The 27836-nt window shown below is 40.6% G+C and overlaps 1 pseudogene across 1 annotated transcript; it reads right to left on the bottom strand.

Annotated features, from left to right (window-relative positions):
* Positions 1-11: 11 nt before the first annotated feature.
* On the bottom strand, positions 12-27836 carry LOC307058011 (annotated as a pseudogene). The gene is made up of 6 exons: positions 27711-27836; positions 17853-17937; positions 16574-16629; positions 15672-15853; positions 14874-14925; positions 12-185 (listed from the first exon to the last, which is right to left on the bottom strand). The product of its transcript is annotated as an uncharacterized misc_RNA (transcript).

The following is a 27836-nucleotide window of genomic DNA, read 5'->3' as shown; positions in this document are numbered from 1 at the left end:
GCCCTTGTTTTTCACAGTGTTGTTTGTACTCCGTGGTATATTGCTGTTAGAGGTGTGAAACGAAAGCTGCGATTGAAAGAAGAGGCCAGAAAAGTGTGGTCTAGATTCAGGTAGGTTGTGATAAATTCAGGGAAGTCTGTCTTCTACACCATTTCTAGGAATATTTCAGTTGCCGTGTGTAGCATCTGTTTGGAAAAAGTTTAAAAGTGAAGTGTTGGATTTTCTTACCAGATACGTATATACTTGTCTTAGTAACTACCAGCCTTAAATTTTGACGTTACTCTTAACTAAGAATTCAAAGGAAGACATCTTTCAGATGGAAGGTAGTCTTCCTCTTCTAACTCGTGCTCCACCTCTTGCGGTTACAGGCAAGGTTTCTTTATACCATTCTGCTGTCATCTGAACTTTGCTGGGTCCACTGCCAAACGTACATTAAAAACAGTCCCATGAAGTGGCTCTGCTGCCCTGTGGGGGGCTGAAACCTTAAGTTTTGTTCCAATTTTGATGGTTGGAAACCTCACAACTTGTAGCAATAAAGCATTTTTGGAAAATGTTATTAATATATATTAATAATATAAAGGTTATTAAAAGTGTTGAGCTGCACTTGCAGCTTTCAGTGTGCATTCTGCAAGGCGTATGTTGGTAGCGTGCAGGACGCTCTGCAGAAGAGTGCCATCACTCCGATAACCAGAGGATTACCTGTTGTGTACACTCTAGGTTAACCACTTTGCTGCCTCCATCAGGACGCGCCCCTCTTAGGGTGACGTAAAAATGGACAGAAGGGAAGGGAGGCTGTGTGTTGTAGGAGGAAGGGTCTAAGGGTTCCAGCCTCTTGGTTTATCCAGTTGGCCTCTGAAGCGATGCCATCCTGGGATTATAGCCAGAAGAAAGAAAAATTGGTACTATTTAAATTAGAATTTACTGAACTGTCAACTATAGATAAACTTGGAATTTTAATCCTCAGTGCTCTTTGTAGGGTTCTGTGTGCCAAAAGCAGAATACAGATTTTGTTTCAAGGCTTCTTGTAGCAAAAGTAAAGTTGATACTTGGCAATCTACCAAGACTGTAATATAGTTCTTACATTTTTTATATGCATTTTTTGGTGTCTAAGGGTCTGTATTATTTCATACAAGTGGTACAGTTCTTCCTAACTGAAAAAAAAATTGATGGTGATGAAAAAATGATGGGAAATTTCCTGTGATATAAAGATTTCTGCTGTCACTAAATCCTCAACTGGACCTCAATAAGTATAAATTTTTAGAAACAACAGGAGGGAAGAGATTTTTGGAATATATTCTGGATCCCATGGCTTGCTTTCAGCTAATAATTAAATTTGCCTTCTATATTTAGTTGCCTGTGCATTGTCTAACAACCAAGAAGCCTGTCTCCATATCATTCTACCTGTCTCCATACCATTCTATGGCTATCTTTCCAATCTACCATAGTTTCCTAGTACTGAGCTTTGATAAACCTGCCACTTGTTTGCTTTGATCCGCAAGTTTATCAAATCCCTTGTCTAATGCCTGATGCCTTATCACAACTGGTCTAGATACTGGGTTTTCTAAAGTGTTCTAAAACTCTGCTGTTTCTTAATTAATAGTGAATAACTAAGCTAACCACCTCTCATCTTTTGAACTATTTGACTTCGAGTAGTCTTACTGTTGGCTGATACATTCCATATCTCATAGCATTGTTCATTGACCTGCTAGGATGCTTTAATTTTAGAGAAATATCTAATTGCAATGTGAAGTTAAATGATTAATGCTTTGGTTCAGACTCATGAAAATCCATTTCTATGTGATGTATGAAATCTTAAGGATTTACACTGGGTACATTTTAGTATAAAGGTACAGTGATTAGGACAGTACATAGTAGATATTCAAATCCTTGTTAAATTTGCTGTGAATATTAATATTTCCCTATAGATTGTAGAAAATAGCAATAAAGTACTGTTAACTTTCAGGTCACCTGCAAAGGCTCATAGATTTTTTATCTATTGGTTTAGAGTATTCCCATTTATCTTCCCCTTGTCCCTCTCTGTTGGTCTTCAGGAATTTTCCCAAAATACCACAGATCCGTTATTTATCTTGAATGAATGTCTCGCATCTAATTTTTGTTTTTTTCCTATAGTTTGTCAGAGGAACAGTTGTGACTGGCCTTGTAGGAAGCAGGTGACCGGAGCGCCATCCTCTGCTTTCTCAGCTGCCTGTTCATTGTGGCCTGAGTGGGCAGTGAATCTACTCATCCTTCATGTCTTTAGCAACCAGCCACCCAGGTAACAGTCATGTCCAGTGGAATTAAGTTACTGCGAAGATTGCCACTCAGTAGTTTTTCTTTCATCTTTCAAACAGTATAAGGGAACTGGTAACACACAAACCACTTACCTGTAAGGCTTTATTTTCTGCAGCCTAGCATCTTGCCTTTTAATCGTTACAAGTAAGGAGACACTAGGTGGGGATCTGCACTGGTTATTTCTAGACACTTGACCTATATAGCCAGTGTTCATCACAACCAAAGCTGTGGTCCACAATTGATCTTCTCTACTTAGGATTGGCAGTTGAATCTTTTTAAGTCATAAACTTAATCCTGGTTGTATATTAGAATCCCAGGAGGACTATTTAAAAGCCACAAACCTCGGGCTTCCGTGGTGGCGCAGGGGTTGAGAGTCCGCCTGCCGATGCAGGGGACACGGGTTCGTGCCCCGGTCCGGGAAGATCCCACATGCCGCGGAGCTGCTGGGCCCGTGAGCCATGGCCGCTGAGCCTGCGCGTCCAGAGCCTGTGCTCTGCAGCGGGAGAGGCCACAACAGTGAGAGGCCCGCGTACCACAAAAAAAAAAAACCACAAACCTCAGTGCCGAGGCCCACCTGCAAAGTTCTGATTTAAATTATCTGGAGCCAGGCCTGGATATTGGTCTTATCTTGTCTTTTCCTTCCCTTCCTGTCTCCCTTCCTCCCATCCTCCTTCTCGCCCTCTCTCCCTTTCTTCGTTCCTTACCTCTTTCTTTCAAGACTACCCCAGTGATTCTAAGGTATACTGTCTTTTTTGAGGAAGAAGTTTAAAATATTTTATAGCATTTGGTTTTTTCCTCAAGTCAAAGGGCAAGCAACTATGTAAGTGCAAAAAGATTAACTTTCCCGTCTTAGATTAAAGGGAAGAATTTGTATTTGAACTTTCTGTCAAAAGGTCTGTCAGGTTATTTTCAAAGTCCATGCTTTTTCCCTGCTTAAATCATGCTGCTGGGACTTCCCTGGCAGTGCAGTGGTTAAGACTCCACGCTCCCAATGCAGGGGACACAGGTTCGATCCCTGGTTGGGGAACAAAGATCCCTCATGCTGCTGCTCTACTACATGAGATGCTTGTGTTCAAAGAAAAAAATCACCTCTACATAGTTTTGTTAGATGTCATGGTAACTTGGCTCCATTGAAGCAATAATTGCCATCGATGCTTGAGTTTTTGAATGGATGAGCACCAAAGCAAAGCACGGAGCCTGCAGGCTTTTTTTTTTAATCTTATTTATTATCATTTATTTTTGGCTGCATTGGGTCTTCATTGCTGCGCGCGGGCTTTCTCTAGTTGCGGTGAACGGGTTACTCTTCATTCGGGTGTGCGTGCTTCTCATTGCAGTGGCTTCTCGTTGCAGAGCACGGGCTCTAGGCACGTGGGTTTCAGTAGTTGTGGCACGTAGGCTCAGTAGTTGTGGCTTGCGGACTCTAGAGTGCAGGCTCAGTAGTTGTGGCGCTTGGGCTTAGTTGCTCCGTGGCATGTGGGATCTTCCCAGAGCAGGGCTCGAACCTGTGTCCCCTTAATTGGCAGGCGAATTCTTAACCACTGAGCCACCAGGGAAGCCCCCACAGGCTTTTAAATAAGGATAGGTGGTAGGTATTAATCCCTGAAAATTCATATACTCCTAATATACATACCTAATCTCAAATCAAATACATATGGGTTTTTTTCTCCCTAAAGGACTGCATTTTCTATAAATGAGTGAATTGCTATTACAAATCTCAGATGTGAAAGGAACCCTGATTCCAGGACAGATGGAATTCAGACCAAAATTTGGCTTGTTGGTATAGAACCTGGAAAGGAGATTTACATGCTACAGAATTATGTATCAAATTACAACCTAGTTTATGAGATGACATTCTGGATAGATCTCCCAAATTTATCCTTTAACAAAATAGGAATTGTTTTATAGACCAACCCTCAAGTCTATCTAGTTTGTTCTTGACTAGTTAAAGATTTTGATAAATGAAACTGGTTGATACTGTTCGTTGCCATTTTTGAGTTTATAGACATGGATGATTTTCCTTCACCTTTGCAAACTGGGAGGTCAAATTGTTTTAATCTCTTCACATGGAAGGCTTACTTTATACTTTAGTTACTTTTCTCTGATCCTTGTGACTAAATGTCAAATTTCTAGCATAAACACTTTGTGGCTTGGTCCAACAATACTGTGATGTAGTTAAAACAAGCTTTTAGATCAGACAGAGCTAAGTGTTGTGTTTTTTTTAATTAATTAATTTATTTATTTATATTTGGCTGTGTTGGGTCTTCGTTGCTGTGCGCAGGCTTTCTCTAGTTGCAGCGAGCGGGGGCTACTCTTCGTTGCGGTGCACGGGCTTCTCATTGCGGTGGCTTCTCGTTGCGGAACACGGGCTCTAGGCAGGTGGGCTCAATAGTTGTGGCTCGCGGGCTCTAGAGCACAGGCTCAGTAGTTGTGGCGCACAGGTTTAGTTGCTCTGTGGCATGTGGGATCTTCCCGGACCAGGGCTGGAACCCGTGTCTCCTGCATTGGTGGGCGGATTCTTAACCACTGTGCCACCAGGGAAGTCCCAGACAGAACTAAGTTTAAATCCTGGCTCAGGTACCTTAGGCAAGATACTAAGAATTTCTACTTCATATAGTTGTTGGAAGGATTAAGTAACATACTGTATATAAAGCGATTACCACAAAGCCTGACAAATAGTAAGCGTTCATTATAAATATTAGTATTTGCAAAAAATGTTGTTTACTTGTCAGTGTTCTACTTGATTATCTTTGTTTCTCTCTTGTAGTACATTGGGCCAGCATACTCAGGAAATAGTTTATAATCTTTTCCTAGATACTAACAGCTCAAGTTTTGCTTTTTTTTTCCCACTGGTGTTTTACTTTACATATACTAGCACTTTACATATTTTGCCTTTTCACACAGTAGAGAAAATGACCTCCATAATTTTGACATTCATGAAAACTTTAGTGAACTTGGCAGATTTCTTGATGCTGCTGTTTAAAATTATTTAGAAGATATGAAATAAGGCCAGTCCCAGTGTCCTTCCTTCCATCCATTCAGTAGTTAGTGAATGCCTACCAGCTCCAGGAACTATGTTTCATACTGGGGATATATGACATAGTCCTTGCTCTCACAGTTTTCTTAGGCTAGTGAAGGAGACAAGCAAATCAAGAAATGATTGCAGCAGCAATATATAAACCCCACAGAGTCAGTACTGATTTCTGTTTGTATGGACTAGGAAAAGCTTAACAGAGAATGTTCCTTGAGTTTGGAAAGATAAAGATGAATTTCCTATACAGACAAAAGATAGAATGTGCCTAAAGGTACAGATACATGAAATAATGTATTCAGGAACTGTATGTAAAATATCCTGACAGGATCTGGGAAATGAGGCTGGTGCTCAGATTAAAGAGAGACTTAGATGACTTACTAAACTGGATTTGGCTTTGTGAAAGCAAAGGTCAGTTATTGAAGAATTAGGGAAAGATGATAAGTATTTGAGAGAATTCTGCTAGCACTGTGATGGTGGGAATGGGGAACAATATTGGAGGCACAACAGCTAATCAGAAGACTCAAGCTGAGCTAGTGGATAGTAGCTGTAAGAACTCACTGAGTTCTTACTATGTGCCAGGCAATGCAGTAAGCATTTTGTACCCATGTAGCTATTACTCACTGAGTTCTTACTATGTGCTAGGCAGTGTAGTAAGCATTTTGTACCCATTAGCTCATTTAATCCTTGAAAAAACCATGATGAGGTGGGTATCATTCCCACTTAACCGAAAACCTGAGGATCATAATTTTCCTATGGTCACATAGCTTGTAAGTGATTAAAAATCCTTGTTCAAGCCCAGGTATGTCTAACAAAGTGCTTGCTTCTGATCAATATAACATCTGGTAAGAAGCAGTAAGGACAACAACAGTTCATTATGAAGAGAGCCAAGGATACAAGAGATGTGAAGAAGGTAGGACCGCAATCACCTGGCTATGTTGGAGGGAAGAGAGCGGTGCATGGAGAAGTAAAAGCTAGCAGTGATGCCCAGGGTTTTGGCATGCAACACTGTCCTTAACAGTATCATTAAACACAGTCAAGTATTCGGAAGAAGAAATTGAGGGGAAAGGAGGTCTTTTCAGACATGAATTTTAGGCATGTTTCCCATAAGATGTGTAGTAGGCAGCTAGGTATATAGGTCTGAAACTCAGAAGGGAGATGACTTAAAAGAGTGAGCTGTGACAGAGTGAGGTAAGTCAGAAAGAGAAAAACAAATACTGTATGCTAACACATATATATGGAATCTAAAAATAAAAAATGGTTCTGAAGAACCTAGGGGCAGAACAGGAATAAAGATGCAGACATAGAGAATGGACTTGAGGACATGGGGAGGGGGAAGGGTAAGCTGGGACGAAGTGAGAGAGTGTCATGGACTTATATATACACTACCAAATGTAAAATAGCTAGTGGGAAGCAGTCACATAGCACAGGGAGATCAGCTTGGTGCTTTGTGACCACCTAGAGGGGTGGGATAGGGAGGGTGGGAGGGAGATGCAAGAGGGAGGAGACATGGGAATATATGTGTATCTATAGCTGATTCACTTTGTTACAAAGCAGAAACTAACACACCATTGTAAAGCAATTATTCTTCAATAAACATGTTAAAGAAAAACGTAGGAATAAACCTACCTAAGGAGACAAAAGACCTGTATGCAGAAAACTATGACACTGATGAAAGAAATTAATGATGATACAGACAGATGGAGAGATATACCATGTTCTTGGATTGGAAGAACCAACATTGTGAAAATGACTATACTACGCAAAGCAATCTACAGATTCAGTGCTATCCCTATCAAACTACCAATGGCATTTTTCACAGAACTAGAACAAAAAATTTCACAATTTGTATGGAGACACAAAAGATCCCAAATAGCCAAAGCAATCTTGAGAAAGAAAAATGGAGGAATCAGGCTCCTGGACTTCAGACTATACTACAAAGCTACAGTAATCAAGACAATATGGTACTGGCATAAAAACAGAAATGTAGATCAGTGGAACAGGATAGAAAGCCCAGAGATAAACCCACGCACATATGGTCACCTTATTATTGATAAAGGAGGCAAGAATATACAATGGGGAAAAAGCCTCTTCAGTAAGTGGTGCTGGGAAAACTGGACAGCTACATGTAGAAGAATAAAATTAGAACACTCCCTAACACTGTACACAAAAATAAACTCCAAATGGATTAAAGACCTAAATGTAAGACCAGACACTATAAAACTCTTAGAGGAAAACATAGGCAGAACACTCTTATGACATAAATCGCAGCAAGATTCTTTTTGACCCACCTCCTAGAAAAATGGAAATAAACAAATGGGACCTAATGAAACTTAAAAGCTTTTGCACATTAAAGGAAACCATAAACAAGACGAAAAGACAACCCTCAGAATGGGAGAACATAGTTGCAAATGAAGCAACTGGCAAAGGATTAACTTCCAAAGTTTACAAGCAGCTCATGCAACTCAATATCACAAAAACAGCCAAATCCAAAAATGGGCAGAAGACCTAAATAGACATTTCTCCAAAGGAGATACACAGATTGCCAACAAACACATGAAAGAATGCTCAACATCAGTAATCATTAGAGAAATGCAAATCAAAACTACAGTGAGGTATCACCTCACACCAGTCAGAATGGCCATCATCAAAAAAATCTACAAACAATAAATGCTGGAGAGGGTGTGGAGAAAAGGGAACCCTCTTGCACTGTTGGTGGGAATGTAAATTGATACAGCCACCATGGAGAACAGTATGGAGGTTCCTTAAAAAACTAACAATAGAACAACCATATGACCCAGCAATCCCACTACTGGGCATATACCCTGAGAAAACCATAATTCAAAGAGAGTCATGTACCACAATGTTCATTGCAACTCTATTTACAATAACCAGGACATGGAAGCAACCTAAGTGTCCATTGACAGATGAATGGATAAAGAAGATGTTTCAAATATATACAATGGAATATTACTCAGCCATAAAAAGAAAGGAAATTGAGTTATTTATAGTGAGGTGGATGGACCTAGAGACTGTCATACAGAGTGAAGTAAATCAGAAAGAGAAAAACAAATACCATATGCTAACACAAATATATGGAATCTAAAAAAAGAAAAAAAATGGTCAGAAGAACCTAGGGGCAAGACGGGAATAAAGACACAGACCTACTAGAGAATGGACTTGAGGATGCGGGGAGGGGGAGGGGTAAGCTGGGACAAAGCGAAAGAGAGGCATGGACATATATACACTACCAAACGTAAAATAGATAGCTAGTGGGAAGCAGCCGCATAGCACAGGGAGATCAGCTCGGTGCTTAGTGACCACCTAGAGGGGTGGGATACGGAGAGTGGGAGGGAGGGAGATGCAAGAGGGAAGAGATACGGGGATATATGTATATATAACTGATTCACTTTGTTATAAAGCAGAAGCTAACACACCATTGTAAAGCAATTATACTCTAATAAAGATGTTAAAAAAAAAAAGATGACTTACAAATACTGAGAGAAAAGGGGGTAGAGAAAGAGAAGCTAGCCAAAGAGACCAAGAAATAGTAGTCAGAAAGCTAGGAGAAGTAGAAGATAATAGTGCTGAAGAGTCAAAATGTTTTAAGGATTGGGGTCAAAAGGTTCAAAATCAAGATGTGATCATTCACATCCATCTAGTCGGTAACATTTTAGAAGTCTGAATGTCAGTGCTGGCAGAGATGTTGAAAAACAGCACAGGAATTCTCAGGTGTACTGTCTTTGGGAGTATAAATTGGTATAATCATTATGAGGGCAATTAGCAATATTTATTTACTAAAATCAAACGTGTGGGGCTTCCCTGGTGGCGCAGTAGTTGAGAGTCCACCTGCCGATGCAGGGGACACGGGTTCATGCCCCGGTCCGGGAGGATCCCACATGCTGTGGAGTGGCTGGGCCCGTGAGCCATGGCCGCTGAGCCTGCGCGTCCGGAGCCTGTGCTCCGCAATGGGAGAGGCCGCAGCAGTGAGAGGCCCGCGTACCGCAAAAAAAAAAAAAAAAAAAAAAAAAGTGTGTAAACCAGCAATTCCTCTTGGGTATCTATATATATCTATATATACCTGTGTATATATTCATATATGTGTGTGTGTGTGTGTGTATATATATATATATACACACACATACACAGACACACATATATATATGCCCTGTAAACATTCCCACACATTTGCCAGAGAGACGTGCAAGAATGTTCATCACAGTATTGTTTATAATAATGAAATTTGGAAATAAAATGTAACATAAATAAATTTTACTATATTCATTTAATGAAATGCCGTACAGTTAATACAAATAAGCTAGCATTAAGTGAATCAAGGATTGCTCTCTAAAACAGTAGTAATCAAAAAAGTTAAATGGCATTGTATTATATTTCTTATATGTAAATTTTTTAAGTGAGATAAGACTAAGTATGGTTTATGAATATATTCACATAAAGTAAAAGTTTAAACATAGGTTTGGGAATTATAAACTGTCCAGAACCGCTGTCCAGAATTCAGGACAGTGGTTCTCTTGAAAGGAGGGAGAGCCACATAGAGGGGATCTAGTTTTTATTTCTTAAAAAACATGTTTGAGATAAATATGGCAAAATGTTAACATTAGGTGTTTTTATTGATTTTGGGTCTATGTGGGATACTTTGTACAAAGTTAAAAAAATTTTTTTTATTCCCCATTGAAAAAGTGTGTGGACAAAAATAGACTAATACTAAGATAATTCTATAACTCACTCAGAAAGTAGGGAAAAGTTCAACAATTGAAAAAATGCTTCTTTGGTTTCTATACTCTCCCAGAAGGTTAAGGGTACTTTTACTGATTTATCAAGAGTGATGAGAAAAGTAGGTGGGAGGGTTACCAGGATGTGTGACATAATTTTTCAGGAAGAAAGGAGGCTCAAATAATATCTAAAACGTTATTGCCCTTTGTAATTTCCAAAGTGTTTATATGTAGGTACTATTATCCTTCCTTTACAGATGGAGGTATGTTACATGACTTGCTAAAAGGTGCCCAGCTAGTAGTAGAGGGCTGGGTCAAATGACCTGTGTACATCTTTCCCTGTGTTCCTTCTTGCATTATCAGCTGGGTGTTCAAGTTCACAAAACTAGATGTTAGAGCAGGAACTTGAACCCAGGTTTTCGTTTCAAGGCAAACTAAACTACGCTATGTTCCTGGACCACATACATTTGCTTAAAGAGCTATTACTGAAGTTAAATGCCTTGTGCTGTTTAGAACTGCCTTAGAAGAAAGAATTGTTGAAATTTTAAAAACATGGGTATTTTCTAAACTATGCATTTTTACACAGTATTTGTTTACCCTTTTTGATATATATGACATTGCTTTATGTTTCAAACTTATCTTTTTTTCCCCATAACCTCCTGTTATGCTGGTGTTTGGATTTCCTTTTACAATGGGGAAGTGGATTTTTAAGATGGTGAAGATAGGTGTCATAAGGTCACTTACCAGTTCTGTGAATTGGAAACTACCGTGCTTTATCCCTTAAGTGAAATGCAGTGTTTTGCAAAAGAGACCACTCCAGTGGCTAAGATGCCCATGGTAATGTGGCCAAGAGCTGTATGTTATAGACGTATTGATTATTAGAGATTGCCAGGCTGTCTTGCTAAAGTATTATAATTAAAAACCAAGATAACAGGGTCTATTCTGTACCTTACCTTTCACCCCAACTACAATATTATACTTCAGGCCAAAGAGTGACTCTTCCTGAGTGCAGTGGGGGGAAACATTACCATTAGTGAAAACTATCATAAACTCACAAATACTAGTGTTTATTAGATCTTGCAGTTAGGAAGTCCTTCATAAACTTAGCAGAATTGGTTTCCACAGAGTAGTGGGAATTGAAGCCAGGGAAATGAGGTGAGCAGTGCGTGGAGGTGAGGACATAGAGGCTTCAGGAGAATGCCGCTTTTTCAAAAACCTTTGAATGAGATGGAAAGGGAAGATGGAGGGCAGAAACAAAAAGAAGATAAAGGGGTAAAAAGAAGGGTCATGATAGTTGAGAGATTTGAGCATGATTATAATTAGAAGGAAAGGAACTTGTAGAGGAGGGAGAAAATTGATGGAGTTAGGTCCCAAAGGAGGTAGACCTTGAAAAAGACACCCTTTCTTGGAAACAAAAAGGAAGTAAGAGAATGGTATAAGCAAATTTATAGCTGTGAGAGAAGAGGTTTATACTAGATGGTCTCAGTATTTTTTGTGAAGTGGAAAGTATGCTATTTGTGAAGTAAGAGTGGGTAAAAGGTTAGTTTTGGGAGGGATTTGAAGAGAGAATGGAGGTAGTTTGGAGAATATTCAGCTGACTGAAGAAAAAAGCATTAATGAACAGTGTTAACCACTGAATTGAGTTTGGAAATCATGAAAGTATAGTGGTTTTTATGATTGCTTCTAGTACCTTGGCTGAATGACTTATAGAACCAGGCATATTACAGGACTGACCCAGAATTGTGAGCTGGATGACGGATGGAGGAGAAAGACGAGGATGAGGGAAGGAGGTTGAGCCGTTGGTGCCTGGCAGAATATGGCACTGTTCTAGACATGTGTTGGAAGAGAGACACCAGGGAAGGAAAGACGTGGAGGGGGATTGAAAGCACTGGTGAGAGAAGAGGCCAAATGACCAATTAAGAGATCCAGGCCAGATATGGAAAGACATGGGACCAAGGATAAACTGGAAGAAAAGGCAGCATCACAGGAATGAAGGTCTTGATGCGATTGTGGGTCAGGCATACTGAGGATGCTATCTGTGGCTGGAAGGATGAGGGTATTGAAATCACTCAGAACTACTCCATAACAAAGCAGGGAGTGTGGCAGTGGCCCTGGAACTGTGATGCTTGGGTGTTTAACAGACCGTCCACATGAATATTGAAATCGCCTAGGAAATGATGAAATGAATTGGGGTTTAAAGGAATAAAATGATCCATGTATAATGTTACTGTGGAGAATGATCTGGAGATAAATGGCTGTTAGGGACAAAGCAAGGTAAAGGGTGACAAAATCAGATGGAATAAACCTCAAAGGAATGAAAGTTTTTACAGGAGAGTGAAGTGCTTTAGACGAGGCTACAGGACAAAAAAGGGTAATACCAATTCTGAGCCTCGTGGTACATGCAGTTTGAGGAAACTGCAAAGCAAGTAGTATCTTTGAGAAAGGAGTCGAGGACATTCATCAGAAAAGCTGTAAATGTATCAGTGAGTTTGTTTATAGTGGAATAGGTGGCCAAGGCCCACACTGGAAAGGGCTAACGGAGGATTTCTGTAGGAAAAGTAGAGATGAGGGGTCAAGAGGGCATGCTGTCAGGTACACAGCAGTTTGGAGCTGGAGACAAGAAGTGAGGGAAGCTGATCGGTGGGTGAGGAGTCTGCCGTCTGAGTAGGGACCAGGAATGAAAAACTTGGATGGAGCTATAGTTTCTCAGCTTTCTGTCTAGTTGCTTTTTTTTTTTTTTTTTTGCGGTATGCGGGCCTCTCACTGTTGTGGCCTCTCCCATTGCGGAGCACAGGCTCCGGACGCGCAGGCTCAGCGGCCATGGCTCATGGGCCCAGCCGTTCCGCGGCATGTGGGATCTTCCCGGACCGGGGCACGAACCCGTGTCCCCTGCATCGGCAGGTGGACTCTCAACCACTGCCCCACCAGGGAAGCCCTGTCCAGTTGCTTTGACCCTGGTTAACCTAGGGTCCCAGCAGTGTTGAGCCTTTTCTCTGTAGGAGTGTTTCTAGATCCATGGTGAGGTGGTTATTGCTGGATCCTTGTGGGGGCTACTGTGCAGAAGGCTGCACGTGGTAGTATTTGGCCTGGTCTCTGCTTGACTTCCTTATGGTTTAAAACAAGTAGCTGTGGATTTGCCACACTCTGGCAGGCATGCAGCAGACATCCCAGAGGACAGAACCCAAGGACTTTCTCTATGGACTGCACCCTCTTTAGTATAAGGGTCATTATCTGTGCTTTACATCAGATGTAATCCCTTTTTTCCTGCTTTTGAGAAAGATTTCACTCACCAGTCTTTTGGAGGGAGTAGGATATAGTGGAAAAAGCATGGACTCATATAATGTCTTACTGAAGACTATCTGCCAGGCACTGTGCTAGGTTCTGGGAATTCAGTGATGAATATGACATGATTCTTGCCTGTAAGATCCTTACAGCTTAGTAGAAGGAGAAACAAAGATAAATATATTCAATGACAAATGAGGGGTGCCTTGATAGATGCACAGGTGAAAAAGAGTGGGGACCCAAGGGAGCAACAGTGAGTCCTGCCAGCCTGAGGTGGAGTGAGAAGGCAGGGAGTACCCTTCTCAGTTTTCTCTGCTCATCTTCCTTCCATTCTGTGTGCACGTCTGTTTTCATCATTAGTTTTCTTCATTCATTAGTATCATCGTATCTTGCTTAAACTAATCTATTCTCCATACTGCAGCCAGAATATTATTTCTAAATTACAAATCTAATTCCTTGGCTTAGAATCCTTCAACAGCTTCCTGTTGCTTCTAGAATAAAATAGTTTACAGGCCACTGCAGTCTCATCTTCCTGACCTCTCTAAACCTCAGTATTTCATCACTTTTCTTCTCTTACTCATTGCTTTCATTTTAGATAATCTTCTTCCCACCTGTGGTCCCTAAACCCCCAACTGCCCCCTGGTGCTCTTTTGAGCTAACACAGTTTCTGTTTGGGCACACCTCAGAGCTACTGCAGGTCCACTTCCAGACCACCGCAATAAAGTATCACAATAGGGCCTCCCTGGTGGCACAGTGGTTGAGAGTCCGCCTGCCGATGCAGGGGATACGGGTTCGTGCCCCAGTCCGGGAGGATCCCATATGCTGCGGAGCGGCTGGGCCCGTGAGCCATGGCCGCTGGGCCTGCGTGTCCGGAGCCTGTGCTCCGCGACGGGAGAGGCCACAACGGTGAGAGGCCCGCATACCGCAAAAAAAAAAAAAAAAAAAAAAAAAAAGTATCACAATAAAGCAAGTCACACACATTTTTTGGCTTCCCAGTGCATATAATAGTTATGTTTACATTATACTGAAGTCTATTAAGTGTACAATAAATAGCATTATGTCTAAAAAAACAATATATATCTTAATTTTAAAATACTTTATTGCGGGCTTCCCTGGTGGCGCAGTGGTTGAGAGTCCGCCTGCCGAGGTAGGGGATATGGGTTCGTGTCCCGGTCTGGGAGGATCCCACATGCCACGGAGCGGCTGGGCCTGTGAGCCATGGCCGCTGAGCCTGCGCGTCCGGAGCCTGTGCTCCGCAACGGGAGAGGCCACAACAGTGAGAGGCCCGCGTACCGCAAAAAAACAACAACAACAACAAAAAAACAAATAAAATACTTTATTGCTAAAATATGCTAACCATTATCTGAGCCTTCAGCAAGTCATAATCTTTTTGCAATAGTAACGTCAAAGATGACGCATCACAGATCAGCATAACAAATATAATAATAATGAAAAAGTTTGAAATATTGGGAGAATTGCCAAAATGTGACACAGACATGAAGTGAGCAAATGCTGTCGAAAAAATGGTGCCGACAGACTAGCTCGCTAGATGCAGGGTTGCCACAAGCCTTCAATTTGTAAACATAATTTCTGCAGACAGCAATAAAGCAAAGCGAGGTGAAACAGGGTATGCCTGTACTTCTGCTCTCATCGCACCCACTGCATTGTATTGAAATGCCTAGTTGTTTGTTTCCCTGACTAGACTAATCTCCTCAGGGCAGGAATCAAGTTGTTTGTTTTGCTTGGGGTGTGTGTGTGTCACACAGAAGAGCCTTGAGCATGAAGGAGTCAGAGAATACGGGGTCACCTGCCTTGTACTTACACGGTGGCAGTATAACCACACTATGGCAGTCACAGTCACACCCTTAGGAAGGTAATTTAATTGGTTGGGGCCTTCTGTATGTTCCTTGAGTAGCTACATAAAAGAGAAATTGAACACTGTCAAGAATATTTCAACAATATACTCAGTATTCAACAACTAGATGGCAATGTTGTTTCTACCTCTAAGTGGAGAAGTTGATTAAAGTTAAATTTTCTCTGTCAATGAATGGTCTGTTTTTACATTATTGCATGAGGTAGTAACAGGACTGTTTATTCCATTATCTGCTTATATTCTGAATTTAAATATTCATTAGGATTTATTCCCTAATAAAGTTGAGCAATTTCAGGCTACAGAAATAAAATATCATGGACCATTTTACTTCATCATTTAACTGTAATAGTTTATACCTAATCATATAAGTGCTTTTGTCTTTTTCATCATGATTATCTTATCTGGTTCAGAAATTAAAACACACACACACAGATCTCATTAAAATGTTACACTAATCTTTTACTCAGATTTGACATAAAATGGTATAAAGGGGCTTCCCTGGTGGCGCAATCGTTGAGAGTCCGCCTGCCGATGCAGGGGACGCGGGTTCGTGCCCCGGTCCAGGAAGATCCCACATGCTGCAGAGCGGTTGGGCCCGTGAGCCATGGTCGCTGAGCCTGTGCGTCCGGAGCCTGTGCTCCGCAACTGGAGCGGCCACAACAGTGAGAGGCCCACGTACCGCAAAAAAAAAAAAAAAAAAAAAAAAAGTATAAAGATGAAGTTGGTGGTCCTCAAATGGAAGTGTGTCTTTTAAAAACAGTTTTATTGAGGTATAGTTTACATACAGTAAACAGTAAATTCCTCATATTTAAAATGTACAGCTGACACATGTACACAACAAATCATCACCACAAAGTAATAAACATATATCCATTACCCCAGAAGGTTTTCTCAGGGCCTTCTGTCATCCTTCCCTGCTACCCTTCTCAGCCCCCAGCCTCAGCTTTCTTTATCTATAAATTAGTTTGCATTTTCTAGACTTTTATATAAAAGAGATCATCATACAGTATTTACTTTTTTAATCTGGTTTCTTTCACTCAGCATAATTATTTTGTGAATCATCTGTGTTGTTGCATGTATCAGTGGTTAATTCCTTTTTAGTGTTGAGTAATATCCCCCTAGAGATGCTTTGGAAAAAACAACTTTGAGCTTTCTCCTGTTAGAAGAAAAAATTATCATGAAGCCTTGGGACTTCTATTTTTTTAAACATTTAAATGAACCTTTCTGACTAAAAGAGTCTGACATGAATCTACATTAATATTGTGTCTTTTGTGCTCTTTCATTGTTGCTCATGAAAATCTCAGGGTTAGCTTTACTAATTGTGTGGTCAAGAGGACCACACGGGCAGCTTACTGAAAATACTACCTTTGAAAGAAAAAAGAAAGGGCCACTTGCATTGTTGTACAGTGTCTTTCCCAGGTGTCATCACATCATAATTAAAAAACTGGAACTCTGCTGTCCATTAATCTGTGAACAAACAAGTTAACAACTAGGTTATTCACAGTTCTGCAAACATTCCTAATGCTTTCCCATGCCAAGTCTTTTTTCATACTTCTCACTCTTGCTGAAATGTTCTTTCCTCAATTACCAACTGAGCAAATTCTGCCCATTCTTTAAGGTTTTTCTCAGCTGAGTTGAATTTCTTCCTTCTCTGATCTTTCATAGCACATTCCATCTTTCTTTTATTCATCTTTATATGTAGTATTAAACTTTTTTGAGTATCTATCTTATTTTTATACTATTACAAACTCTTTAAGGGCAGAAATCATGTTTATTCATCTTTAAATCCCTCAAAATGTAGACTAAATGCCTGGTACCTAGTTGGTACTCAGTAAATTGTTGCATGAGTGAATATATCTACCAATAAGCTGGAAAGTCATAAGTAGTTCCATTATTAGCCTGCTTGAGAATACTGCTAATATTCCAAAGGGAGCATCCATTGAACACTTAAAATACATTTGGAGCCATGTGAGCTTTATACAACGTTCCTCACCAACATTAAAAATAGTGAATTGTTGCCATGATACTATATTCCACCATGTTCCAGGCTTGTGGTCTAAGCATTAGAATGGGCACTTTTGATACGGCAGGGACATCTAAGATGAAAAAAATTCATCCAACATAAGATGATTCTTCGTAGTTGCACACAACACCTGTTATTGACAGCAAGCATAGTCTAGCTTCCTCTTACCTTTGCAATCTGATTTTCCACAACTGCCCTGGTCAAAACTCCTAGCCAAACTGACTCACACACCAAGCTTTAAAACTGAAGCTTTTCCTTGTTCCATTCTTCCAGCATGGAATTCGCCATGCAATTCCTATGCCTTTCCAAGTACAGCATATTTCCCACTTTCTCTGTGATGCATCCCTGACCATTTTAACCCACAGTGATGCTCCCCTCCTGGAAATTCAGCTTTACTGTCCTTTCTGCTCATATCAGAACATCTGATATTTGTGTCAGCTCAAACTTATTTAGTTCTTGATTATTTGACATTTTTATTTATAGAGATCTTTTCCCCCAAACTGGATTGGGACCTGGGACCATGGATTTTACTTTGTTATGTCCCTCACTACCCCAGCCGTAAAGCCGTGCACAAAGGAAATGCTCACTGGGTATTTACTAAGTGGATGGATTTTATCTCACCTGGAAATGCAATAATTGTGAAGACATTATATATGCCCCTAACTTGATTAGCAAAAGTTGGACGATTTTCATCATCAAAATCAACCTGCAAAAGACAGACCAAAAAAAAAAATTATTTCCATATGACCTGTAGTGGTTATGAGTTTGCATATGACCAGCTAGTGGATTGCTTAAGTAGTGGCATATAATGGTAGACAGCAGGGTTGGGCCTGATTGGCAGCTAAACACACGTTTAGGAACTCTGTTTTAAAAGTTTATCCACTGGTAATAAAGCTCTGAGAGATCAGTTTATGTAAACCGCTGAATAAATTAGACTGCGAGCTTAAATGTATTAACTTACCATGAGAAAGGTCATCATACAGGATGACCAATCCACTTTAAACCAGTCATAGGTTAAAAGATGGCCCAGTGAGCCAGAAGAAGAAACCAGAAGGTGCTCAAAAGAGATTACTTGTCATTTCAACTTGCACTTGGGGCTATAGGAACCTTACTGCTAGAGCTTAGCACCTGCGAAGTCTAACAGTTCATGTGAGGTTAGGAATTAGGTAAATTATAAAAGAAAACTAATGCTTTTTAGCATTTGCCAAAAAACCAAGCATACCATGGACCGAGATTAAATCAATAGTGTAGGTACTGCTCTAAACCAGGCATTTAATTGATAAGACCCCATTACTACTTGCAGTTACTGTATGCCATGAGCTGTGGATTATATAACCTAGAGGAAACCCAGCACTTGCTAAGTAGTAGTATCAGCAGCATACATGGTGTTTCTGTATATTCTGCAAGGTAGAGGTGTCACTTATTTTTCTCGTTTTGAATGTCGTAGTTGTGAGAGAAATTCAGAGGCCATGGGTTAGGTCCAGTGAAAATTTTCAAGCAATACATGGTCATAGGATCTTTTCAAAATAAGCACTTTTACTATTGTTTTCAAATCCTTTTAGACAAGCCTAATTCTTCTGTTATGCAATAGCCATTGCTTAGAAATGGTCAAATTTGATAACTGAGTTAAAACTTCAAGGGCCAGATGTACTATATGCCAGGGCTCTGAAAGATTAATCCAGTATGATTACGGAAGAACTCAAAATTCTATTTTGAAGAACCGTAGGAACAGAGGGAGATTCAACAAAGTCCTTAAGGACAAGTAGACTCTCTGGACAGTTCTGAGAGTCCTTCTAAAGTTGCTATTATAAGTTTACAGTGGCATCAGTTAATCGATCTCTAGGAGTTCTGAGGCAGCCATCTATTGTTCTGTGTGTCTGCTACTCTCTCCTCGTGGGAAAACTGTTCCTTCCTTGATTCTGTCATCTAGTTGCAATGGAGGCTACTGACTCAAGTACCTTGTCTAGTTATAAGTGATTGGTCCATGAGTGAACACCTGATCTAAGCTAGGTCAGAGCCCTCCCTTGGGATTTTCTGAACTATATAATAAGAGGAAAAAGTAACTTTCTAGGAACCATAGGATATGATGCTTGAGACTATTTCTTGTCATGTGGAGAAAACCAGTATATTGAGAGAAGCAGAAAAGACAGAGTGAATCCCAGCAGCAGGAGTCTCTAGTTCCAGCTGTCTTGGAGCCCCAGTTGTACTCTTGACCTTCCTGTGGTTTGCTTACATGAGCTACTCTGGTAGCTCCATTAAACTCTCCTTTTCTCTAAACTATTTTGAATTGATTTTCATCACAACCAACCAAAAGAGTTCTAGCCCAGACAAGTACTCAGAAGCCTGGGTATAGGGATGAAAAGTAAATGCTTATATTGTTCCCAGGCTGCATCTGAGCCAGGTAAACAAAGGTACAAGGTAGTGAGGATGTTTGTGAAAAACTGGATCATGAAAAGCTGAGCCATGCATCCAGGCTGATTAAGAAATGAAGTGGCAGGACAGGACTTTGTAAGAAAATGTGCTAAAGGAATGGAGATACTGAAATTTAGGATTTAAGAGGTAGAGCCGTTCCTGGCAACAAACCTAAGTACAGTCACGGAATAGATCAAGTGTAGTGTGTTAAAGGTCATCAGATTGAGAGCGTTCAAGGAAATACAAGATAGGGCTGTCCAAATGGACAAGCAAATGATCCCAGATGACAGTGGGACTCACATGGAGATAAAGACCATAAACTAGAGAAAAGAATAACTAGGAAGTTAGTAGATGGCAGTAAACAGCAGGAGTAGAGAGGTAGATGGTTGAAAAATATAATTCTGAAAGAAGAGGCTTCTGCATGAGGGTGAGACAGATTAACAATCTCCGCCCCAGATGGTAGTAGAGTCATTTCCTAAAGGGAAACCAGGTTTCTGCTTAAGGCCAGGAGGTGGAAGGAGTATTTTGTTATAAGGATGAGACTATAGGTGAGTTTGTTTTGAATAGGCAGGCGTTCCAGAGGACACAGGGTAGAGGACAGAGCCAGAAGAGGAAGGGTTTGGGAGGATTGCAGAGCGGAATGGGAGAGGATAGCTTCCTGGAGAGCCTTGTATTTGACGAAGTGCTGAGTGTGATGGGAAAGTGAGAAGTAACTGGCCTTGTGTGTCTCAGGAAATTCTTATGAAAAGATGTTTCAGAATGGGCCCGAGCAAAGGCTTACGAGGCATCAGAATTCTGAGGGAGGGGACTGACATCTAGGTCTAGGGGTGCATTTTTTCCTACTCTATGTCAGTAGAGACATATGGTACTAACAGCCTTTATGCAAGGTTCTTTTTTTTTTTTTTTTTTTTTGCGGTACGCGGACCTCTCTTGTGGCCTCTCCTGATGCGGAGCACAGGCTCCGGACGCGCAGGCTCAGCGGCCATGGCTCATGGGCCCAGCCGCTCCGCAGCATGTGGGATCTTCCCGGACCGGGGCACGAGCCCGTGTCCCCTGCATCGGCAGGCGGACTCTCAACCACTGCGCCACCAGGGACGCCCCAAGTTTCTTTGATTTACTCAAATATGTTGAGTATCTCTTATGTGCCAGGCACTGTGCTAGATCCTGGGGTTGGGGTTACAATGGCAAGAGAAAGGAACAGCCTCTTTCCGCAGGAAACATAAAATACAGTGTGAGCTGTAGGCCTATTGGATGGTCTGAATGTTTGTGTTCCCCCAAAATGCTTATGTTGAAATCCTAGCCCCCCAGGTGATGGTGCGAGGAAGTGAGACATTTGGGAGGTGACTGGGTCATGAGTGAGGGGAGAGCACTTGTGAATGGGATTGGTGCCCTTATAAAAGAGGCCCCAGAGAGAGCTTGCTTACCCCTTCCACCATGTGAGGACACAGTGGGAAGTCTGCAGCCCGAAAGAGGGTCCTCACCTGACCATGCTGGCACCCTGATATTAGACTTTCAGCCTCCAGAATTGTTAGACATAAATTTCTGTTGTTTTTGAGTTACCCAGTCTGTGATGTTTTGTTATAGCAGCCTGAACCGACTAAGACACCAGTAAATAGACAGTTATAATGTTTTATATCATGATGGGGAAGTACAGGGTGTGATAGGAATATGGATGGTATTCCTGAATAAGCTGAGACCTAAATTGTGGGTGTAAATTATGAGGAGGGGACAAAGAGCAAGGGAAGACAAAGTGAGGGCACTTTAGGCAAGAACAGCACGAGCAATGTCCCAGAGGCAGAGACATTGAAAGAAGCCTGTTTCCTATCTTATAGGGTCGTTGTGAGATCTAGCTCTTAGAATAGTGTCTGGCACAAAGTAGGTATCCCATAAATATCAGAAATTATTACTACGGGACTTCCCTGGCTGTCCAGTGGGTAAGACTCCGCGCTTCCACTGCAGGGGACATAGGTTCCATCCCTGGTCGGGGAACTAAGGTCCCACATGCCGTGCGGCATAGCCAAAAAATAAAAAGAAATTATTACTAAGTCTGGAGCATAGAATTAAGGGTGAGGGTGAAGAGAGATGAGAAATAAGGCTACCCAAGTACGCAGAAGCCAAACTCTTAAGTCCTGGACCAGGCATTTAGACTTAATCCAGGAGTCACTGGCAAACCACTCACAGATTGTCAGTAGTGAAGTAAATTCCATGCATTTTAGAAAAATGGCCTGAGACTAGCAGCAGAGAGACAAGGCAGAAGACTGTTGTAATCACGGTCTGAACTAGATGGGGACAATGATGATGGAAAAATGTGGATGGATTTCAAGATATTTAGAAGGTAGATGTATTAGTTTCCTAGGACTACCATAACAAATTACTACAAACTTCGGGAATAAAAAACAGAAATTCATTCTTTCACACTTTTGGAGGCCAGAAGTCTGAAATCACGGCGCCCACAGGGTTGGCAATCCTTGTTGTTCCTGTAGCAGCATAGCTCCAGAACCTCCCTCCATCTTCACAGGGGTCTTCCCATGGCCCCCTCCCCCGTGCCTGCGTCTCAGATCTGCCTCTCCCTCTTCCTCTCCTTTCTCTCATAAGAACACCAGACATTGGATTTGGGGCCCATCCAAAATCCAGGAGGCTCTCATCTCGAGATCCTTAACCTGCAAAGATCCTGTTTCCAAATAAGGGTCACATTCAAAGGCGCCAGGAGTTAGGACCTGGGTATATCTTTCGGGGGGTAGGGGTGGGGCAACAGTTTGACCCAATATAGTAGAATTAATGGGACCCTACTGATTGGCTGGGTGGGGGTGAGGGGCTTTGAAGGAGAAGAGAAACCAAGGGTAGCTTCCACAAACAACTGGTGGATGATGGTGCCATTCACTAAAATAAGTAACACCGGAGGAGAGACAAGTTAGGAGAGGGAAGATGACATCTCTATTTTGAGGTGCTTGTGGAAATCCAAGTGGGGATCAAGTAGGCAGTAGGTCATATAAATTGTGAGCCTAGTAGATGGAGATGAGGGCTGGGCATACAGATTTGGGTGGTAACAGAAACTATGGGCATGGGTAAGATTGCCAAGGGAGAATCTGTAAAATAAGGAGAACCCTGATCAGAACTCAGATACACAAAATTTTAGGGAGGGACAGGAAGAGTAGCAGTCAGGGAAGTAGGAGAACACATTAAGAGAATAATGTCTTGGAAAAGCTCAGGGAAGAGAACTATTAAAGCAGGAGTGAGCTGTTTCTAAGGAGTTTTAGAGAAACCAGAATGAATGGAGAGGTGAGGAATGCAAAGAGGGTAAAGAAATATTTCAAGAAGTTTGGCTGTGAAGAGCAGGAGAAATTGGCAGGTGATATAAGATGCAGACAGGATTTTCTTTTGATTTTTATTTAAGATGGGAGAGACTTGTGCCTGCTAGAAAGAGAATTCTGCAGGCGGGAGAGGTGAATGTAAAGGCTAAGTCAAGGTCATTGAGGAGGCAGCATAGGTGAGACATTAACCTCAGACAAGAAGAAAAACATCTCTTGTACTTAAAGGAGGAAGAGGGGAAAGGATGGCTATAGAAGGAGGCAAGTTTGCTGACTTGATGGCAGGAAGCTAAAAGTTTTTTTATTCATTCCACAAATATATTTTTTTAACAAATATTTTTGAATGCCTGGCACATACCAGGCACTGTTCTAGATGCTAGTGATACAAAGAGAATAAAACAAAGTCTCCATCTCCACGGAACTTACATTTCAAGTGAGAAGATGGAGAAATATATATGTATGTATGTATTTTTCAATGCCAAGGTAGTTGGTAGACGTTACGAGAAAAAATAAAGAAGCTTAAGGAGAGAGTTTTGGAAGGGTATCTGTTTAAATGGGGTGCCTAGGTTCAGCCTCTCTGAGGTAGGCAATGAAAAGGCAAGGCATTAAAGATCTAGGAGGGGCACTCCAGGCAGAGAGAACAACAGATATACACGTCCTGAGGCAGGAATATGGTTGGCAGCAGCAAAGAATAATAGCAAGGAGGCCCCCTGAAACTAATATAATATTGTAAGTCAATTCTACTTCAATTGTTTTTTAAAAAGTAAGGAGGCCAGTGCAGCTGCAGCAGAGCAAGATAGGAGAGAGGTATGAGAATGGTAGGCAGGGTTCCGGTCACAGAGGTTTAGTAGTCTTTGGTGAAGACTTTAGATTTTTAGTCTAAGAGTGATGGGGACCTCTTGGAAGGTTTTGAATAGAGAAATGACATAATTTGTGAACAAATAATTTGGCTGCATGTGCAGAATAGATGGTAGGGAGCAAGAAAGGAAGTAGGGAATCCAGTTAGGAAGTTACTGCACCAGTCAGATGAGAGATAATGGTGGCTTGGACAGGCATGGTAGCTGTGGAGGGGTTAAAAAAAAAAAAAAAAAGTCGAATTGAGCATCTATCCTGAAAGTGATGCCCACAGGACTTACTGACAGACTGAAGATGAGATGTGAAAGAAAAAAAGTAAAGAGTCTCAAACACCTCAGACTGGCTGAGGTAGAACTGATTCCTTCTAAGAAACCCTAGCCCAGGTGTATGAAGAACGTTTGGATGAGATAAGTATATAACACAGGGAGAAGGGAGGGAAGTGTGTTATCTGCTAGATGCCTGTATGTTATTTTCATGTGTCATCTCATTGAATCCTCTCCACCACCTTTGGCGATATTATTATCCTTAATTTTAGAGGTAAGAAAAAATTGTAGTTTAAGTTAAATTTAATAATTTACTCAAGCCAAAGCTTATACGTGAATTTTAACTCAAGACTATCTAACAACTAAGTTCTTTTTGCTAGCTTAGAAAAATAACACTTTTACAGCACTAGTACAAATGAAAAGATTTAATTTATTTTGAAGCAAACTTGTACTTAAGAAAAGTCAGCTTTAACTAGATGATAGTTCAAAGGTATGTATTCATTTTGGGAACAATTCTGAAAGACTTTTTAGGTTCTCAAGGGCTACAGAGGCTAATCGCACTAGTTATTTCCCATTTCTAATTTCACTTTCAAAAGATTTATCCCTAGTACAATTTTTGCATTTATTAGCACTTATGCCATTGGTTTTTGATGTATGAAGATAGATCCAGAGCTAGAGACTATTCTCCCTAAGAATTTGGGCAAGGGCTAGAAGAGAGAGGGGAAGAAGTACATGAACAACTGCATATAGTGATAGTAACTCTTCAGCTCTGGTAAATGAAAACTTAAGGGGAGAACATAGCATGCGGAAAACTGGAGCAGGGAACCCAGGGAAGCCTACCCATGGTCCCAAGTCTCTAAGATTCCTTAGGATCTGGACACTGGAACAATTCAAAGTAAGTCTGTTTCCATCTGGACAAAATTCTTAAAAGGAGCTGGGGGTAAAACTACTTTGTTTCTTTATATTTCTCTCCATAAATGTTTATACTCTCTTTTCAACCTGGAGGAACATAACACTGGGCATATTTAAGAGTTTTCACCAAAAGCACTGAAGGAAGAGGCAGTGGGATATAATGGAAAGGGCAAGGGCAATTCAGAGACTAAGATGGCACCGTAGCCGAGGTTCAGGAAAGGGTTGTGGACCTCAGAATGCCTGCTCTACCCTGAGTGCACAACCTCGGGTAGGTCATTTTCTGTGAGCCTCAGGATCCTCATTTGTTAAATAGGGATAAATGAGAGTAAAAATAGGAACTACGTCATATGTTCCTATGAGAATAAAATGAGACAGTCTATATAAAGTACTTAGCGAAAGGGCTCAACAAGAGTTTGTTACTATTAATAAGTTTCACTAACAGTGTGACTCTAGACAAATGGATTAAACGTTTTTGCATTTTCTCAGCCATAAAATGATGGCTAGAGATACTGCAGATTTCTTTACAACTTTATAGTTATGATGTTATGTGTGTTTTTCTTAAGGTGATAGAAAAGAAATGATATCTTTCAGTGGTAGCCACCAGGTGGCAGTAGTGAAGAGTTTAACTGCCATCCCATTTTGGGGGAAACTTCCTAATTTTTTCAGTACACAAATTCAAGAAAACAATAAAAAACTTTAATCATTTGTAATCCTTATTCCCAAGGAACTACCATTAAAATTTTCATGTATAACCTTCCATCCAGGTTATTTCTTCACATATATATATATATATATATATATATATATATATATATATATATATATTATTTTTCAATTTTATAAGAAATTAGGATAACAGATGTATTGTTTTGTAATCAGTTTTTTTTAACACAAAAATATATGGTGAACACCTTCCATAGCAATTAATGTAGTTCTACACCGTCATTCTTAAAAGCTCCATGGTATTCCACAGGTATTTGTTTAATTGAATCATCCTCTACTTAGGAAACACTGACTGGAAAAATTTCCAGAAGTGGAATGCCTGGGCTATGCACCTTCTTTTTTTAAGGCTTTGATACATACCACAAATTTGTCTTTGCCTATATTTTTTGGTTTTGTGTCTGGTAGAGCAAGGTCCCTTATCAGTGCCTTCCTTCAGAATTTAATTGACTATCTAAAGCCTTTATTCTTCCTGATGAAATTTTAAATCTTTTAATCAAATTTTGCCCCTCTGTCTCCCCTAAAAAGTTTGCTGGGATTTTGATTGATACTGTGTTAAATTTATAGGTTAATTTGGGGGGAATTTTCATCACTACAATATTATGTCTTTCCATCCAGCAATATGGTACACTTCACTACTCATTCAATTCTGTCAGTAAAATTTCCATATTATTTAGTTTACTTCTGGATATTTTATATTTTTTTGTTGCTGTTAATAAATATTATCTTTTAAAATATTCTTCTGATGGCTTTTGCTGGTATATAGGAACACTATTAATTTTAGGATTATTGATTTTGTAATTGGCCATGATACTGAACTCACTTAATGGGTCTAATATTCTTATCTATCCATTCATTCATTCTGTAAATATTCAGGCACTATTCTGGGTCCTGGAAATAAGCAGTAAAAAAAAAATCTGTTCTCAAGATCTTTACATTCTACTGAGAAGAAATACTAAACAAATAAATATATGACAGGTGGTGATAAGTGCTAAGAAGGTGGGGGAAGCATAGTAAGAGGATGGAAAGGGACCACAAAAAAATACTGCTTCAGTTAACATGTTCAAATAAGTCCCCTCTGATAAGTTGAAGTTTGAGGAGAGACCTAAAATGATGTTGTTTTTCTTGGGTTTCCCCAGTAAGTATATATATATCATTATACACTTCCCACCCACAGCAGGATTTCCATGCTCCTGGAAGATTGCCTGTCCAGTGGCAGCAACACCAAAGATTTAGTCTATAAAGGACGCTTTGAGGGTTTTCAGTGTTCTGGATTTAAAGAATGGCTCCACAAGTCCTTCCAGCCACAACACAACCAAGTGAATCAGCTGTATGTATACATATATCCCCATATCCCCTCCCTCTTGCGTCTCCCTCCCACCCTCCCTCTCCCGCCCCTCTAGGTGGTCACAAAGCACCGAGCTGATCTCCCTGTGCTACGCGATGCTTCCCACTAGCTATCTATTTTACATTTGGTAGTGTATATATGTCCATGCCACTCTCTCACTTCGTCCCAGCTTACCCTTCCCCCTCCCCGTGTCCTCAAGTCCATTCTCTACGTCTGCGTCTTTATTCCTGTCCTGCCTCTGGGTTCATCGGAACCATTTTTTTAGATTCCATATATATGTGTTAGCATACGGTGTTTGTTTTTCTCTTTCTGACTTATTTCACTCTGTATGACAGACTCTAGGTCCATCCACCTCATTACAAAGAACTCAATTTCATTCTTTTATGGCTGAGTAATATTCCATTGTATATATGTGCCACATCTTCTTCATCCATTCCTCTGTCGATGGACGCTTAGGTTGCTTCCATGTCCTGGCTATTGTAAATAGAGCTGCAGTGAACATTGTGGTGCATGACTCTTTTTGAACTCATCATATAGATTCTTAACCCCATAATGCTTTGCTCTAATCTAGCCTACCTTCCCACTTCTCTTAATCTATCCTGACTCTTTCATTGTGCTGTTATGAGTCAAATCCCCTGTTGCCCTTAACAACTCTTCTAACCTTTCCCTTTATCTTCTTACTCCAACCAAAAACCTGGCCGTCTCCTTGTTTCCTTGCAATACTCTCAAGTTGTAGGTGTTTTGTCTTGTTCTGTTTTAAATCCTTCGAGTCCTGCTTGCTCTCCAT

The sequence above is a fragment of the Hyperoodon ampullatus genome, assembly GCF_949752795.1.
Source record: "Hyperoodon ampullatus genome assembly, chromosome: 1".
Lineage (NCBI taxonomy): Eukaryota > Metazoa > Chordata > Mammalia > Artiodactyla > Ziphiidae > Hyperoodon > Hyperoodon ampullatus.
Note: the sequence above shows the minus strand (reverse complement) of the source record. Positions and strands in the feature narration are given on the sequence as shown.